Raw genomic sequence first — 18,848 nt, 5'->3', positions numbered from 1 at the left:
AAATAACTATGGCTCTAATTATAAATTTGGCATCCCAAGGACTGCCAGACTTGTGGTGAGGGTGCGGTGGTAGCCCAGCCACCACCACACCAGCAAACTCACTGTCCTATTATGACTTGGGCGGTCCGACCACCACTGCTCCTCTGGGTTGCGCGGTGGTCTTGTGGCCGCATTATGCCTGGCTGGACTGCTGCGGTCCCACATAGCATATTGTGAGCTTCCTCTCCGCCACGGTTTTAATGTAAGTTACTCCACCATGAAAACCGTGGCAGAGAGGAAACAAAGGGGGCTTTACAGGGCCACCTGTTGCCTTTGGGGCGCATGCAGGGGGGCACATGTTGTGCTCCCTTGTGTGCATGAGCTTCAATACCTGCATGGCATTGAATGCACCAGTCCATGCCATGCAGGTACTGCCTTTGACGTTCCCAATGCCTCCATAAGAATGCCAAAGAAACACTTAGTGAAAAAGTTATAATCTGGTGGGTGATGTACACATGGGTTTGGTGGTGCCGGAGCCGGACACCTGCCTGGCGGTCCTGCTCCAGCACCACAACTTATAATCAGGCCCTATGTCTTCTCATGCACAATGTAGTTCTGGCACCTTGTGTCCAAAGTACGCACGAGGATGCATTTAGCACTAAAAGTGATGTGAAGTATGTGAGGATAAAGATGTGCCATTTCATATTGGAGCATGGTCCTGCCTGTCTCTCATCTGTGGGACTTGCGGACCCCCTTGTCAGCACACGCTGCATGGACCATTTTGTCTGCTCCCAATGATTGCCCCACTGGATTGGCATCATTAATAGAACTGAGAGCGGGGCCAAGGATCACTACAGTCGTCTATCGGAAGACAAGGGCCACCATACTCACATGGAACCAGGGTATCTATTATATAACGAGGAACAGTGGTTCCTGTGGACAATGCATGTAATATGATTGTAGTCAGCACAATGGCAGTATTGATGGGCACAAACATGTCTGAGAGAGAAAAGAAACCATATACATCAAGACATTTGCAAATATTGGCTGTTTTTGCAAATGCATAATCAAATAATCAAAAAGTGTGCACAGTGTCCCAAGTGAGCAAAGAACCTACAAAAAGGTGACAAACTGTGACAAAAACTAGGTTTCAAGAATACAAAAATGGACCATAACATAAGTATTCAGTAGCTAATCACAGCCTTCTAGTACAATGGTAGGGGCTGGGAAGTAGTTCATTCTTAGATAAGTGTCAATAGGGCGTCTCTGCAGAACCTAAGATGGAGGGACACCTGAAAAAATGATAGCCAAGGGGTCAGTAAGTAGGCCAGAAAAGGGGGAAATTTGAGAGAGATGAAGCAATAGTCATATGAATAATGGTGATACCTGACATTTTGTGGATTAACAGTCAGGGCGTAAAGTGCACATCAATAGGAAGTGTAGTCAGATGAGAGAAAGTACTCACATGGGGTCCAGCTGAGTACTGGTAGGGAAAGAAAAATAAACAAGCATTGAAAATGCAGTAGGTCTCACCTTTGATTACGTTGAAGCCATTTGCTTTGCTAATGGTATTGTATAGCAAAGCAAATGGCTTTAACTTAATGAAAGGCAAGACCTCACATCCCCCAGCACAGCCGCCCATGGGATCTCTCTGAAGCTGAAAGATGAATCGCTTCAGGCAAGTAGGTGTCGGAGTTCATGGATATCCCGAATCGGACCGAGCATCGAGCGCTGCATGCTCCAGTGAGGCTTCGAAATTCCTGTCTGCCCAAAGAGAACGAGAACGAGACTGCACAGCACAATGTGTGCTCCTGGGCGCATAGAGACTGTCAGGTGGAGGTGGCTGGGCACCGGGGTGCCCTGCGCTGCAAAATCCGACACCGTCCAAAATAACTTGTAAATATATTATGCACACACACACACACACACACAGCGCCACACACACACATACAATCTCATTCTCATACAAAAATATTCACTTACACACACACAGTGTCTCTCACACACACACACACACACACAGTCTCTCTCGCACACTGCCTGTCTCGCTCTATTGTGTGCACACACATACAATCTCACACAAATGCACACACACAATCTGTCTCCCACACACACAATATTTCTCACTTGCACACACACAAAGCCTCTCTCACATACACACTCTCTCACACACATCTTTCTGACATACCATACCATCCAACATAAAGACATACACACAAAGTCTCGCTCTCGCACAGACAGACTCACGCACAATCTCTCTCTCACAAAAACACTTGCAATCTTTCTCACACACACACAATCTGTTTCTCACGCACACATAATCTGTCTGTCTATTTTTTACACACACAATCCCTCTCACAATCTGCCCCTGTATAGAAGTGACGATCAGATTTACACCTGAGAAGCCTGCAAGAGACAGGCATTGGTGGTTGGGGGTCGCCCGTGAAGACACAACCAGGATAAGACATCACACACACTCTCTCGGCTGTTATTAAGTGGAGCAGTCACGGGTGAAGTGGCGCTATCGGCACCAACTGCGCGTCATCAGAGAGACTTTAAATCAGGGTTATTCTTACATTCACGGAAAGGTGAGAGGAGGAAAGGGGCAGGGGCTGCATACTGCAGGCACAAGCAAAAATGTGCACAGACGTGTGTCTGCAGACCTATGATTACATATTGACTATACGTTATAGCACCCTGATCTGGCGGCAGCGCTTCAAGGATCGGAGGGTGCACAGATATTCGTGCTCAGAGAGACTCTTTGAACAGCCTTAATGGCAGGTTGTGAACCAGCGGCGCTGCTCCTTTGACAAGAGACGAAGGTAGAAGGGCGGGACGTGGGCACATCTGTCCTGCTTCCCCGCTAACGACAGGACTCGGAGACGACCCCCCAAAAAATTAAACATTTATCATATTGTGATTGCCCGCCTCATTTAAATTCAGAATGAAATGTTAACTTGTTTTTTTTTTTACTTACTAGATGTAATGTGTCTATTGAGTTTGTTTTCCAACTTAAATTAAAACGTTCTAACCAATGCGAATTTAAGCGGATTTTCAGTTTCTTCCATCAGTCATGAATTGCGCTGAAGCAGCTCCTTCTAAAGCCTGTGTTTAATTTATTTGTTTTACCTGCATACAGGGTTGTTTAAAATGATGCACTTTCTATAGAGAGGGCCTAGACGTCGACAATGCAGTTCTTCCAGTTCTACAGCACGTGAATAAATAACTACAAAATAGAAAAAAAAAACTGTCCAAACATTATCTTGAAAGTGACACGCCTGCCGCGGACTGTGGGGTCTGAGACACACAGAGTGTGTGAGGGGGGAGCCTGCCTCCGGGCATGAAGGAGTGGACATGCAGCTTCCAGGAGGCATGAAGTGAAATCCATGGGTGGAGAATGGAGTAATGTGGACAATGCTCAAGCAGCTGAAGTCGAGGCTGAGATACGTGAAGAAAACTCCAGCAATGATCGTGAATGAAACAGAACAAAGGGCCGACAGAAATGGAAGGGAGGCAGCGACAAGATGGACTAAATGAAAGTTAGGTAGCATAAAAGCATACATACTTAGAACTGTTACAGGAAAACGCAACTCTACATAGCTTATTTTTAAATCAAACCCGAAGGCTTTCATTTTCTCTTGTTTCTCTGACGGGTATCCGAGCGAGTTTTCCCGGAACAATGTAGCATGCAAACACTTGCTCCAATGAGCACAATCAAAGATTGCCGACCCTTTTTAAAAAATATTTGATGTTTTTAGTAAGCAGCGCAGCATTTCGTGTTGCTTATTAAAAGCATCAAATATCAAAAAGTACAGTTTGCCAAGCCCAAAAAAGAGACCCCATAGTGTAACGCCGCCAGTGAAGCATCAAGTCCCCGAGTGCACATCTTCTGTCCGTCTGCTTGCACGCTTGGATTACAAAAGGCCCTTGCATGTCGAGACAGCGCATGCATGCTGCTAACTCCAGGCGAGACCTAAAAACGACATGTGAGCCTTATTGTGGTGTAAAAAAAGGAGAAAACAATATCGACTGTATAGATCTGAAACTTACCCCTGTGAGAAGAAGGGGGGCTGACAGTCTTTTCGGCGTGTATTGAGAAATTAACTGTCTGTTATATGGAGACATGACAATCCGTGTTACGGATGTTTATCTATCTATAAGATAAGTGGAGGCGAGAAAGGAAAAAAACAAAGGAAAACAGGGTATGATGCTGCCTGTGGTTGACAAAGTGGTACAAAAGGGGGTGGTGATGGACGGAGCATCTGAACCAATCAAACACTCACACCTAGTCAACAGATCAGGGTTAAATCCATCACCGTTCTTTAGCCCACTCTGCCACCCCAGTTCAGACAAGGCCATATGCAAATCAGTCTGACCTTGTGCCTCATGGGAATAGTCCGATTCAGAAAGGGGGGTGGTGATGAACAGAGTGTCTGAATTAAGCAGACCACTCTTACCCAGTCCAAAGATCAGGGCTTGATCCATCACCGTTATTTAGCTCACTGCCCCATCCCAGCTCAGAACCTGGCTATATGCAAATTAGTCTGTCCCTGGCCCAGTGCATCAAGGGAGCAGGGCAGACCAAACTACCAAGCCAATTCTTCACCAGAAAGGAGACAAGCTTCCGGGGACCGGTTTCTGGCATTTCAGCCGTCGTCGGCCCGGCTTGCTTGAATCCTGATGGAGCAGTGAGCAAGGGACTCATGTCTGAGTATACCCTGCCACACCTATAGTGGCCAAAAACGATTCAGAAAAGGGGGTGGTGATAAACAGAGTGTCTGAATTAAGCAGACCACTCTTACCCAGTCCAAAGATCAGGGCTTGATCCATCACCGTTATTTAGCTCACTGCCCCATCCCAGCTCAGAACCTGGCTATATGCAAATGAGTCTGTCCCTGGCCCAGTGCATCATGGGAACAGGGCAGACCAAACTACCAAGCCAATTCTTCACCAGAAAGGAGACAAGCTTCCGGGGACCGGTTTCTGGCATTTCAGCCGTCGTCGGCCCGGCTTGCTTGAATCCTGATGGAGCAGTGAGCAAGGGACTCATGTCTGAGTATACCCTGCCACACCTATAGCGGCCAAAAACGATTCAGAAAAGGGGGTGGTGATGAACAGTGTGTCTGAATTAAGCAGACCACTCTTACCCAGTCCAAAGATCAGGGCTTGATCCATCACCGTTATTTAGCTCACTGCCCCATCCCAGCTCAGAACCTGGCTATATGCAAATTAGTCTGTCCCTGGCCCAGTGCATCATGGGAACAGGGCAGACCAAACTACCAAGCCAATTCTTCACCAGAAAGGAGACAAGCTTCCGGGGACCGGTTTCTGGCATTTCAGCCGTCGTCGGCCCGGCTTGCTTGAATCCTGATGGAGCAGTGAGCAAGGGACTCATGTCTGAGTATACCCTGCCACACCTATAGTGGCCAAAAACAATTCAGAAAAGGGGGTGGTGATGAACAGAGTGTCTGAATTAAGCAGACCACTCTTACCCAGTCCAAAGATCAGGGCTTGATCCATCACCGTTATTTAGCTCACTGCCCCATCCCAGCTCAGAACCTGGCTATATGCAAATGAGTCTGTCCCTGGCCCAGTGCATCATGGGAACAGGGCAGACCAAACTACCAAGCCAATTCTTCACCAGAAAGGAGACAAGCTTCCGGGGACCGGTTTCTGGCATTTCAGCCGTCGTCGGCCCGGCTTGCTTGAATCCTGATGGAGCAGTGAGCAAGGGACTCATGTCTGAGTATACCCTGCCACACCTATAGTGGCCAAAAACGATTCAGAAAAGGGGGTGGTGATGAACAGAGTGTCTGAATTAAGCAGACCACTCTTACCCAGTCCAAAGATCAGGGCTTGATCCATCACCGTTATACCAAACTACCAAGCCAATTCTTCACCAGAAAGGAGACAAGCTTCCGGGGACCGGTTTCTGGCATTCCAGTAAAGAATTGGCTTGGTAGTTTGGTCTGCCCTGTTCCCATGATGCACTGGGCCAGGGTCAGACTAATTTGCATGTAGCCAGGTTCTGAGCTGGGATGGTGCAGTGAGCTAAAAAACGGTGATGGATCAAGCCCTGATCTTTTGACTGGGTAGGAGTGTTCTGCTTAATTCAGATACTCTGTCCATCACCTCCCCCTTTATGAATCGTCATGGGAATGGTCCAGCCCGACCTGCCAAGCCATGCCTTCCCTGGACCGGACTCAAGCTTCCCAGGACCGGTTTCTGGCATTCCAGCCATCTTCAGCCAGGCTTGCTTGAATCCAGTGGCAAAGCGAGCAAGGGACGTGTGAGCATACCCTGCCAACTTATGGTGAACAAAGAGGTACAAAAGGGGATGGTGGATTCAAGATAGCCTGGCTGATGAGGATTATGAATCTGAAACCGGTCGCAGGATGCTTCTTTCCGGTCCTGGGAAGACATGGCTTGGCAGTTCGGGCTGGACTGTTCCCATGAGGCACAGGGTCAGACTGATTTGCATATGGCCATGTCTGAAATGGGGTGGCTGAGTGAGCTAAAGAATGGTGATGGATTAAACCCAGATCAGTTGACTGGGGGTGAGTGTTTGATTTGCTCAAACACTCCGTCCATCATCCCCTTTTGTTTCGCCTGTGGTTGACAGCGCACACAAAAGGAAGGAAAGGTCCTAAGGTACTTACCCAATTTAACCAAGCTAGAGACAATCCTCTTGCTTATGCTGTGAATGAGGCCGCAGTAGTCAGTCTCATTAATCCTCTGAAGTGGGGAGAGCGATCAAGGAGGACCGCCAAAGTCAGCCTCGGTTTGTTGAATGGCATGGTGCGGCGAGCGGCCACGAGAGCTAATAACCGCTCAGATCCGTTCCTGTACGACCTCGTGCAATGCTGCGTCGCAGGCATTGCTATTGATACAAAAGGAGTGCACAAGTGCTGTGCTGCCCTGCAATCACTAGTGAGGGTATACCCATGGGATGTTTTCTATTTCCATAGATATATATATCAATTGGTTACAGGCTCTATTTAGGCCATGTATATTGTAAAGAGGGAGAAATGGTATTAATAACAGGAGTGAGGAATAATGATAAAAACTGCGCAGAGTTGGCATAATAGTGATGGAGGATATACAATGGGACCATATCTGTTACTTGTATACACATATAGGCATATAAGTGAAATGTTGTAATGAGAAGCAGTAATTCTAGACGGACCAATGTGCTAGGAGTATATTGTGTGATGACACTGTAGGGGGATGTTTTCTATTTCCATTGATAATTATCAATCAGGTACAGGCCCGCTTTTGGCCATGTGTATTGTGAAGAGAGAGGAATGGTATTAATGACATGAGTGAGAAAGAAGGCAAAAAAACTGCGCAGGTAACATAATACTGTTAGAGGATATAAGATGGGATCATATCTGTTAGTTGTATGCACATACAGGCATATTTGTAATTATAGAGCAATAATTATAGACAAACCAATGTACAAAGAGTACACTGTAGGGGGACAGCATTACCTTACATTAATTCATGGTGACACAATTCAGACTCCACGAAGCAGTAAAAACACTCTGCCGCACTACGCAGAGTTCGACAAGCAGGTGAAGTATTGCTCAGAGACCCCTACTCATGATTAATGTGGGCCTCTCCTCTTCTTAATCACAGCCGGGCATGCTGCCTCACACTCGCATTGATAAAGGGCTGAAGGGGCTCACTCACCTTCCACCTCTGCTGAAGGGAAATCTTTCTTTATCACCTCATAATCTTCTTCCTAAAGTGACTGCTGCATTGGTGCGCCTGGCTTGAGTGTCGGTCAGTCAAATCCCTTGCTTGGGACGGAGTTACTACACTGACCCCATTATGTCACTGCGTGCTGCACATGTTGCACAGGAGAAGTGACAACAATGTGCAGTTTCGATCTGACACCCCTGCTCAGCCTTTCCATCTCCAGCAGTGCCCGCAGCACCCAGGCTCCACACCATCACTTTCTCCTCACCTTTCCCAGGAGCCCTCCCCTTGCAGTAACTCTTACCATGGACTTTGCAGATAATCCTATTGGGCTCGGGCTCTCTGTGCTGAATGGTCTCCCGTGGCTCAGGCAGATGCACTTGTCAGCACCGGATGCGGCAACAGGGAGCACGCAGACTCCCGGTAATGCGGTGGCACTAAAGGACGGGTTGCCATGGAGATGTCCGGCAAAGACATCATGAATGATGCACAACACAAAGTTGCTACCAAAAAATATATTACAGGTACAGGTTTGTGTTAGGGCAGGTTGCCTCTGTGCACAACAACAGAAAGTAAAACTGAAACGGCCCATGCTCCAGCCAATGAGAGCTAAACGAGCATTAGATGTAGTCATGTGAGGAGGAATTTGGCAACGCTGAGGAAGCAGTGTTGAAGACTGCTCCTTTTCCTTTCTTTGAGCTCTTATTTCATTGCTGCCCAGAGATAACTGAGCAAAAGTGAGCACGGTGGTAAAACCCTGACTTTGCAACACCTAAAAATTGGCGCACTATCAGTGTGGAAAAAGAAAAATTCCCTTGAACAGAACTATACAGCATTTGGTAAAGGACATCCAAATCTAAATCACAAAAAATCATACATAGGTTGACACACTGAATTAAAGAGGGAATCACAATTTATTATGTATACATACAATAAAAAATGCACTAAAATACAATAGATTCTTAAGCTAAAAACATATGAAGGATTTTAAATAAAAGTCAATTCAATACAACACATCAAATACATAACATTCAATTACGACCCGCATAATTGGTAACAGAAAAACAGAGACAGTAAGACATAAAAATTGTACAATACTAATGGTATATTCAGACTCCTAATTGATCACATCGATGTCGTATGTAAAAGTCATCAGTATATCTACAACGATGAGGGAGTCTTGAATTATACAACTTTAGAGAGCGTCGATGCGTTTCGGTGGATTTTCTTGATTTTTGCCACCTTTTTCAAGACTAACACAATGTCTGTCGTAACCAAGGGGTCATATAATTTCCCTAAAAATATATATATACAACATATTAGGAGAAATTGACAAAAACTATTTAACATGTCAGATTCAATTCACGATCAAAACACCAAAATTATTAGAACTGGCTGTTACATGTAGTCTAAACTCTATTATACCACTGAGGTTTATAACAAAAATTGCTCTCCTCCGTATTTGAATGGAAAAACTACTGGAAGGTTATAGCTTGAAAAATATCCTGTTAATATTCAATCAGCCTAAATTGAGTTGAGTTGAGTTGAGTTGGGTTTTGTAAAGCGCGTAGCTACCCTAGGGCGTCCCAGCGCTGTCTTGACCTAGATTCCAGAGGGGAGAACAGAAGAGTTTACAGATTTATGGGAAGAGCCAAGTTTTTAGTTGTCTTCGAAAGGCCAGGTGGTTATGTTCTCTCCGCATGGCGAGTGGGAGGGCGTTCCACAGTCTTGGGGCGTTGTAGGAGAACAAGCGTCCCCCGGAACGGGACCTTCTTATTCTGGGAACGCTGGCAAGGGAGAGGGAGTCTGACCTAAGTTGCTTGTTAGAGTGGTGGGGTTTGACGAGGGGTAACAGAATCGGCGGACCTCTGCCTTGCATTATTTTGTGCGAGATGCATAAGGTCTTAAAGGTAATCCATTCTTTGACCGGGAGCCAGTGTAGGCTTTTAAGTGCTGGTTTCGCCGAACATCTCGCTTTGGTTCCAGTTAGGAGTCTGGGCGCATTGTAGTCTATAAATGACTGATGCCGGTGTCCCCTGATACAGGACGTTGCCATAGTCCAGTCTGGAGTTCACCAGTCCTTGCATCAGCAGTTTCCTTGATTGGAAGGGGATTAGATGGAGGATTTTTCGCGACATTCGAATGAGGCCAAGGCAGGTGCCCGAGGTTTTTCTGGCCTGAGTTTTGAAATTGAGGTCCTGGTCCAACCAAATGCCAAGACTTTTAACTTCGGGTCTGGGGATAGGAGGTAATCCCATGCAAGGCGGCCAGGAGAGGGAAGGAGGGAGTTTGCGAGGGTTTCCCAGGAGAAGTATCTCGGATTTTTCACCGTTCAGTTTTAATCGAGATTCGCACATCCAGTGGAAAACGTTCTCAAGACAGTTTGCCAGATTGTCTAGGCTATTGCCCGGCTGATTGATAGAGACCACCAGCTGGGTGTCGTCGGCATACATGACTGTTTTTATGGGGCGGTAATGTCCTCAAGCGGGGACATGTAAACGTTAAAAAGTGTGGGGCTGAGGGAGGAGCCCTGAGGAACCCCACACTGAAGAGGCAGGGCTTTGGACACGGCGGTGCCATCCGACACTTGGAAGGATCTTTCTTCCAGAAAGGATTTGATCCAGGAGAGGGCGGAGTCAGCGACTCCTATCAGGCTTAACCGGTGGATGAGGATGGCGTGATCCACCGTGTTGAAGGCTGCGCTCAGGTCGAGGAGGACCACTGCCACTGATCCTCCTGCGTCCATGATGGTTCTTGCCTCTTCGACTACGGATAGCAGAGCGGTGTCAGTTCCCTGTCCCGGTCTAAACCCTGTCTGGGATTGGCGCAGGAGTTTATTCGTTTCAAGGAAATTAGAAAGTTGCTGGTTGACGATACGTTCAGCCACTTTGCTGATAGCAGGAAGAAGAGAGATGGCTCTGAAATTGGTTGGGTCCATAGGGTCAAGGTGTGGTTTCTTTAAGAGAGCCCTGACAGTGGCTTTCTTCCAATTGGCAGGGACAGAGCCCAGTCTCAAGTAGGCGTTAATGAGGAGGGTGACAGGAAAGGCGACCGTGGAGGCGACTAATTTTAGTTTGCTCATAGGAGCTGGGTCTGAAGGAGCACCACTTTTTACAGATTGTAGGGTGGACAGAAATATCTCTGTGGTGATTTCGGGAAAGGTACAAGATGTTTAAAGAGAGAACCGTTCCCAGCCTATGTATTATTCGACTCTATTCGCAATGGGCCAAAATCCATTTAAGCCTACTATGAGAGGAAATTAAGGGCACGAGAGACTAAAAACTGTATAACATATCATATTTAATTTAAAGGTAAAAACCTCAGTTTGAAGGAAACTCCTATATTGAATCTCTACACGGTTGTGCCATGTTGTTGTTTACAGAGATGATATCTACCCTCTTCATCCTGAAAGGAGAACTGCTAGGTGGTTCGTAAACACGGGTAGTGATATTCAAACCAAATGGGCCTGTATAAAATTACATGCTAAACTATTAGCAGGAATTCAAAAACCATATGGGCCCACTTTTCGAAGAAATGAGGAGCATTTTAATCCCAGATATGCCGAAATCCAACCTTTTTGAAATTGAACTCTGTTGGTGTCTAAAACTATATTTTGAGAGTGATGCCCCTGTAGTCGAGGGAACGTGTCTTACCCAAGATGTTTAAAGAGAGAACCGTTCCCAGGCACACATTTCTAAAGTTGTGGAACGATAGCACGATGCACTCGATGGAACCCTCTGCCCTTGGATAACACAGAAGGGAAACAGAAAAAAAAACTAAACTAAGTATATAGTAAGGGCATATATCCACTATTCTGTTATGAGCCTTGAAAAATCAGGATGTACCTATTGTTTGGGTACGTAGTTCTTCTTTAGCTCCCCTCGAAATGGGTGAGAAGGCCGCACCTTTATATAAAATAATAAAATCTTCTCTTTATTAGGTATGAGACCTAAAGAAACACAAAAAACAAATTAAGACTCAATGAATTGCTATAATTTTACAACTAGACCTGTGGTCCCTACTGCCTAAAATGGCATATAAGCAGGCATACCTGAATGGGGTTTGTTCACAAGTAGAAAAGTAGTGGTGAGGAGACACGCTGTTTTGTCTGCTCTTTATCACAACCTACGGAGACACAGCCCAGTCGAGTCTGTGTTTCTCAGTTACAAGGGTAGATCACTATCAAGGCTGAGAAGATATATAAAAAATATAAAAAGGTATCAGTTACGGGGTTCGTGCTTGTAGCCACTGGAAAAATTCTAAAAAGATACGGGCCGTACGTTGTATCGACATGGGGCTTACCTATTGCGTGAAATCTTGGCGCCAAAATGCTTCTGTCTTCATAGCGTTTCCCGAAGATAGGTGAAACTATGCCCGGTTTAAATATCCCAATGCCGGGTAAGGATTGGTTAACTTAAGAACCTATCGGGATTCAAATTCCCGAAGCTATGTTATTTGCATACAAAGGGGCGTCTTGTTATTGGTTGGGGCACTAAGGCATTGGAAATGTCGCCTGCGGGATTGTAGCGTTTCCTATATGGTCTGCTACCAGAAATTCTAGTTGCTACGAAAAGAACGTTCAAATATCAACCAATCCCAATAGGTAAACCCTGGCTCAGTGGTTTACGTGACGGGAGACGTCAGGTTTTTGTGATAGGCTCCACCGCAAGAGTGAAAGAAAGCTGCCATGCAAGAACTGGCCGTATGCCTTGCGGTCCATTCTAGATATATTGGGAGTATGGCAACGATGCAATAATGGCTCTAACAGAATTGCATGGAACATGGTGCTCACTAAATGTAATTGCGATGTATCCAGCACTACAATAATGAATAGGGTGACAAGGATTGCCTACATTACAAAGAAGACATCCGAAGGGAGAAAAAGAAGTGATGGAAAATTATGTGGTGTTTCGCTGAAAGGGAAGGAAGCAGAACCATAGTGCAGATGTTAAAAGAGGTTCTAAAAACTAGTGTACAGTTACACATGTTACATATCCCAACCTACAAGTGGGACGCTAGTCATCCTCCGGCTGCTAAGTCTAAATAGAGGGAAACTTGATAATGTCAAAAACTGGTCATAAGCATGGATGGATAAGAATATTCAAAAGAATAATGTGCTATATTGAACAAGTTAGTTATCGGTATTATATGCACTTGGCCCAGTTTTCCCTTGTGTTCAATCCTTTGTATATAGTATTCAAATAGCAGAAATACCATTGTCCTCGTGTTTTCCTCATCTTCTCGATGTCTCCTCCTCGTCTAGTGGTTCGAATTTTTTCTAGAATAAACCATCTCAAGTCTTCGCATGAGTGGTTAAGTTCTCTAAAATGGTCGGAAAGAGGAGCATTGCATTTGCTGGTGCGGATGGCCGATTTATGTTCCAAAACACACAAGCGTAATTCTCTGCTAGTCTCCCATACATAGCCCAAGTTGCATGGGCACAGGAGTAGGTATACAACATTTTGACTGCGACAATTATTGAACGTGTTGGGAATTCATTTTTTACCATTGTATTCAAGAGTATTATTAACTATACAATGGGGGCAGATGGAACAGTTTCCACATTTAAAATTGCCAACTGCTTTGGTTCCTGTCAAGGTGAGCTGGGTCTCTTTTTGAGGTTTGTATGTATGGACCAGATAATTCCGCAATGTTTTATTTCTCCGGAAGGAGAAGAGGGGTTTGTCAAGATCTTTATCTGAGTCAAAATTCAAAATCTTCCAATTTCTGTTAACAATATTTTTCATCTGGTTGCTGACATGTGAATATTGGGTCACGAAGATTATTCTGTCTATCTTGGTATCAGAACGAATTTTATTTTGATCTAATAAACGGTCACTGTTATAAAACCATGCACGTTTAAAAGAATTTTTAATCAATTTATTGGGATAACCCCTTTCCTTCAGTTTTCTCTTGGTAGTTTCTGAGTGTTTATAAAAGTCCTCCAGGTTAGAGCAATTTCTCCGCAGTCTGAGAAATTCACCGAAAGGCACATTGTCCTTTTGTGCTTTCGGGTGGTTACTTGAGTAGTGAAGGAGTGAGTTTTTATCAGTTGGCTTGGTAAAAAGCTCAACCTTCAGACTACCTTCTTCCTCTTTAATGATAATGTCTAAAAATTCGACCCTGGAGTTGCTATGGTGTCCAGTAAATTTAAAATTTTGGTCACCTAAGTTCAGCCATTCTAAGAAACTGATAAGTTCCTCGCTGGCACCGCTCCAGATGAAAATAATATCATCTATATAGCGGTGCCAGCAGGAGATGTTCTCAAAGAACGGGGCAGCTTCGTTGAAGATGTGCTTTAACTCAAAGTCACCCACATATAGGCAGGCCAGGCTGGGGGCACATGTGGCCCCCATACTGGTCCCCTTAATCTGGAGGTAAAGTTCATCTTCAAAAAGAAAGAAATTTCTCTTTAGGACTAGGAAAATGCAGGACATGATAAAATCAACGTTACCTCCTCTTAAATCCTCTGTTTCCAGAATCGAAGCAACCACATCCATGGTATCATTTTGTGGAATATTCGTTGTTGAGGGCTTCAATGTCTAGGGTGACCAAAAACTGGGTCACCCTATTGAACCCCCTACCTTCGAAAACAGAAATAGCATGTGACGTGTCCTTAAGATAGGACCTCTGTCTCTTCACAATGGGCTGTAGAAAAAAGTCCACATAGCGACTAAGTGGTTCTAAAATAGAACCGATCCCACTGATGATAGGTTTCATTGGTGGATCAGTCAGGTTCTTGTGGACTTTGGGGAGTCCATATATAGCCGGGGTAACTGGATGTTGGTTGAGGAGAAATTTATATTCATTTTCGCTGATCGAACCATTCTCTCGGCCTGCATTAAGTAGACTAGCTACTTCTCCTTTCAATTTGCTAAGTTCTGAGAATTTACTTTTAGTAAACCAAGCCCACGAAAAGTTACACTGCCCGAGCGAGGATGGACGTAGATAAGACTGATAGTAGTCAGGAAGAAAGGGTCCTTTCTATGCAGGAACTAATGGGGGCCATTACATCACTTCAGACACAGGTGCAGGACCTAAAACAGGAGAACCAGGGGTTACGTCAGGAATTAAGTACGGCCAGGATGAGAGACCTGGGAGGTTGGGGGTCGGTTAAACCTGTGCTACAACCTGCAACATTCCAATTCGATAGGGGAGCTGGAGGTAGTGGGACCCCTATGACTGTCAATGTCACTACCCCTACTCCAGTTCCTTTGGCTGTTCCAGAGCGATTCACAGGTGATTCAAATAAATACGCGGTCTTTATGAATCAGTGCCATCTCCATTTTATGTGTAGACCCACTGCCTTTCCTAACGATTCCGCAAAGGTGGCGTTTGTGATTTCTTACTTAGCAGGGACTACAGCTACGTGGGCCGTACCTTTAGTCGATAATGACGACCCTGTGTTGTATAATTATTCATCTTTTAAGGAACAGATGCGTAGTCTTTTTGCCAAACATGCATTTATGCAAGCTAGCGACGCAGAGCTGCTAAAACTAAGACAGGGTAAACAAGATTTGTTAACCTATGTGTCTACCTTCAATAGACTGGTGTCGGAGACACATTGGCCGGCAGACAAGAGAACCTCTTTGTTCTACCAGGGATTATGTGACGAATTAAAAGATGTGGTGTCACAGGTGGTTAATCCTCCTGATGATTGTACAGAGTTTATCGACTTGGTTGTAAAATTGAACCACAGGTTGTTGGAAAGACGGGGGGAAAGAAATAGATACCCTGTGTCCAGACCCATGTCAGTTCGGAGTGAGTTACAAGGCTCTGGTGAACAGAGACAGGTACCTGAACCTATGGAAATAGGCGGAGTAAAGGGTCCCTTCAGTCATGAAGAGAAAGAAAGGCGTCGTACAAACAATCTGTGTTTATACTGTGGACAAGGAGGACATTATGCTGGGGATTGTCCTGTGAAACCATCTAATGTACCCTCTAGGAAGGCCGTGGCTTGTGTAAAGACACAGGAGGCGGTGCCTGGATTGTGCTGCCTGTGAATTTGCAATTGAAACCAAAGAGCTGAATTTTAACAACTGCAACATTCGCTCTCGAACTCTTACTAACTGCAAAACCACCAATGTGGTCTATCTTCTACTTTGCCCATGCAACAATGGCTACGTAGGCGAAACAGCAAGGATGATGTCTACACGCTTATCAGAACACAGATCAGCCATCCGTACGGGTAAAACACAGGCTCCCCTAGTCAAACACTACCAGGAGGCCAAACACAATTCCAACGACATTCGTTGGTTCATCTTGGAAAAAATCCACAAAACATCTGGTGCACTTAGCACACAGGTGCGTAAATGTCGCGAAGTATATTGGATTTTCACCCTAGATACCTACTTAAAGGGCATGAATAACGAAATACCATGGGACCAAGTATTGAAACATAACTATGGTTAAATATAAAAATGTGGCCCTACATCCCACCAGTCCGGGCAATTTTTTGACTCTCACTCCTACTTAGGCATTTTATGTTTCTGTTCACTGTTTTCCTTCCTTAACAAACCCCCCTACCAAAAAAAAAAAAAAAAATCCTCCCGCAAATTTGAACAAACTGATAAGAATCACATTTATCATTAAGTACCGAGAGGTCCATTTCACCCTTTCCAATATGTCCGCCAGTTTTCGATATTGTAAAAGGATGCTATCAAACATAGTCCGTCATCGACTTCTAGGCCACTTATCTAATAAAAGTCCATCAGTCCCCCAGAAAGAATTGCATCTCGGGGTCACAATTGAGTCCCCGCCCCACTGTATGGAGTCTCATGATCCAGAAAGCCACAGCACGTCTTAGTTGAAGCTCTCTATTAGAGCTTCGCCTAAGATGCCTCTATTGATTGACTTTTATTAGATTCTGAAACATAGATATTCTATTTACACAGTTGTCCCCTGTCTCGCCATTTTCCTCTTTTTGTGTTTCACATTCAGTATCAATATTTCGTATTAATGGGAATAATAATACATCATTTTCGGTATTTTGATTGGATTACTATACTCTTTGGGGTGCTTTCACGAACCGGCTGAAAGTCGGTGTTTTTTCTTTAGTTCAGTGGCCACTGTTTCAGGTTTTCGGGAATTGTGTGTTAAACGAGTACCACGCAAGAACCGTCAAGGGGTTTTTTAGTCTGAGGACTTTTTTCCCCTACTTGCTATTGAGAAAGGGAGTGATGTGGTACCGTTTTTTTTGAAGGCTCAAGACTTTCCAGCCTTTCCCAGTTCCGTTTTTGGAGTCTCTGATCTTGGACAACTGAATCTCATATCGGGTAAGAAGGAGCGAAGGGGTTGTTGTTGCCAGTAAAGATTAATATTGCATGCGCAAAGAGAAAGGACACATATGTTATGCTGATTCTTGTTCTGTTCTGTTTTTTCTCTATCCTCTACAGTGTGGGAAGTCAGTCCCTTCTTTATGTTTAGACTAAAGTGAGCTGGAGACGTTCTGGGTCCATTGAAGTCTTTCCTTCCCCTTGTTTTTGTTTACCCCTCCCTCTCCCCGTGCTCAGACTGTAGTTGGTTGCTGTTTATAGTCTGGCAGGCTGCAGTCTGTGTGGGGGTAGAGTGTTGGGAATATCGTCGCTCCTGCAGCGTGGTTCCTAGTGGGTGACAATTTGACAATTTCTACCATTATTGTTGCAAGCAGAGAATAGATTTTTAACTTCAATCTCATCCACTTTCTCAAATATTTCCACATTCCTATCCACTTGTTGGGTGCTAGGGCAAAAAGTTGATTTAGGTTTTAGTCCTGTAGTACTAAGGGGAGGATCGTAGCTACGGTTTTCAAAGAACCTATTTAACCTAATCTTCCTGAAAAACTTTTTAAGATCACTTTCTATGTTGAAAAGGGATTGATTGTTTGTAGGCGCAAAGCTAAAACCCTTTTTGAGAACCTCTTGTTCGATACTACTAAGTCCTTTACTAGAGAGGTTCATGATTGGGAATTCATCTACCTCCAGTATTGTTTGCTCCGGGTCGTAATGTACTCCCGGGAGCTGTTTTGAGGTTGATGGGTGCGTGGTGTTTCTTGGCGATTGTACCCTCTGAAATTTCTCTGCCCCCAATTCGGGCGCCTTTCTAAAAAAGGTTCTCATTCAAAGTTGGGGCCACTTCTATTTTCTTGTGGTCTCTCTGTCTCTTCCTCGCTACATGAGCCCGAAGTCTCTGAGAATGTGATACGTTTATTGTTGTTCCTTGAGTATACTGGTCTTTGATAATTAGGTTGTTCCCAGCGGGGTTCATTTTTATTAGTGAAGTAGTCTTTCTGTGTATATGGGTACAATCCCTCCTCCGAATATTTTTCAATGTCCTTCTTTAGTTTTTTGAGTTTCTTGTTGGTGAGGTATTCTCTATATCCATCAACGTCTAGATTAATCTCTTCAAGTTTCTTTTTAGCATCTTCTAATGCAGGGGATTGTTTTAAAACTACTTCAAGTTTATCTATTTCTTGTTTTTCCAATTCTATAATTTCTTGAGCCGTTTCAATAATTAATATAAGCCAATCTCAACTACAAGGATTGGCAATCAATGTCCAAGTTTCTATGAATTTTGGGTGTTCAATAAATAAACCAGGCTCATTTCGTACTTGTAGCCCTATCTGGATCACTCCTTCTTTTAAATAATTGATGAGGAATTCTGCATGAAGTTCAGTTCTAATTAGCTTCTTTTTTAAGTCCAAGATTTTAACGAGCTGTTCATGGCTAGTATTATTAAGCCCTTTGGAGCCACTTATTTTAGGGTTTAGATTCATCAGTCTATTGTATTGATCTTCTGAAAACCCAAACGTTTTTAATTTGTCCATAGTTAACAAAACGATGCGTAATACGCAGATGCTCTAGAAATAGAGTCGTGGGAGAAAGAACTCCTCTCCAACCCGTAGGTTGTGCAGCGATAATTAAGAAAGGAGAGGTACCCCGTAAATTAATCAAGGGAAATAGGGTTAAACATCCAGGAAAAAGAAAAATTCCCTTGAACAGAACTATACAGCATTTGGTAAAGGAAATCCAAACCTAAATCACAAAAAATCATACATAGGTTGACACACTGAATTAAAGAGGGAATCACAATTTATTATGTACACATTCAATAAAAAATGCACTAAAATACAATAGATTCTTAAGCTAAAAACATATGAAGGATTTTAAATAAAAGTCAATTCAATACAA

This window comes from Lissotriton helveticus, chromosome 12 (assembly GCF_964261635.1).
Source record: "Lissotriton helveticus chromosome 12, aLisHel1.1, whole genome shotgun sequence".
Lineage (NCBI taxonomy): Eukaryota > Metazoa > Chordata > Amphibia > Caudata > Salamandridae > Lissotriton > Lissotriton helveticus.
This window is presented reverse-complemented; position numbering follows the sequence as displayed.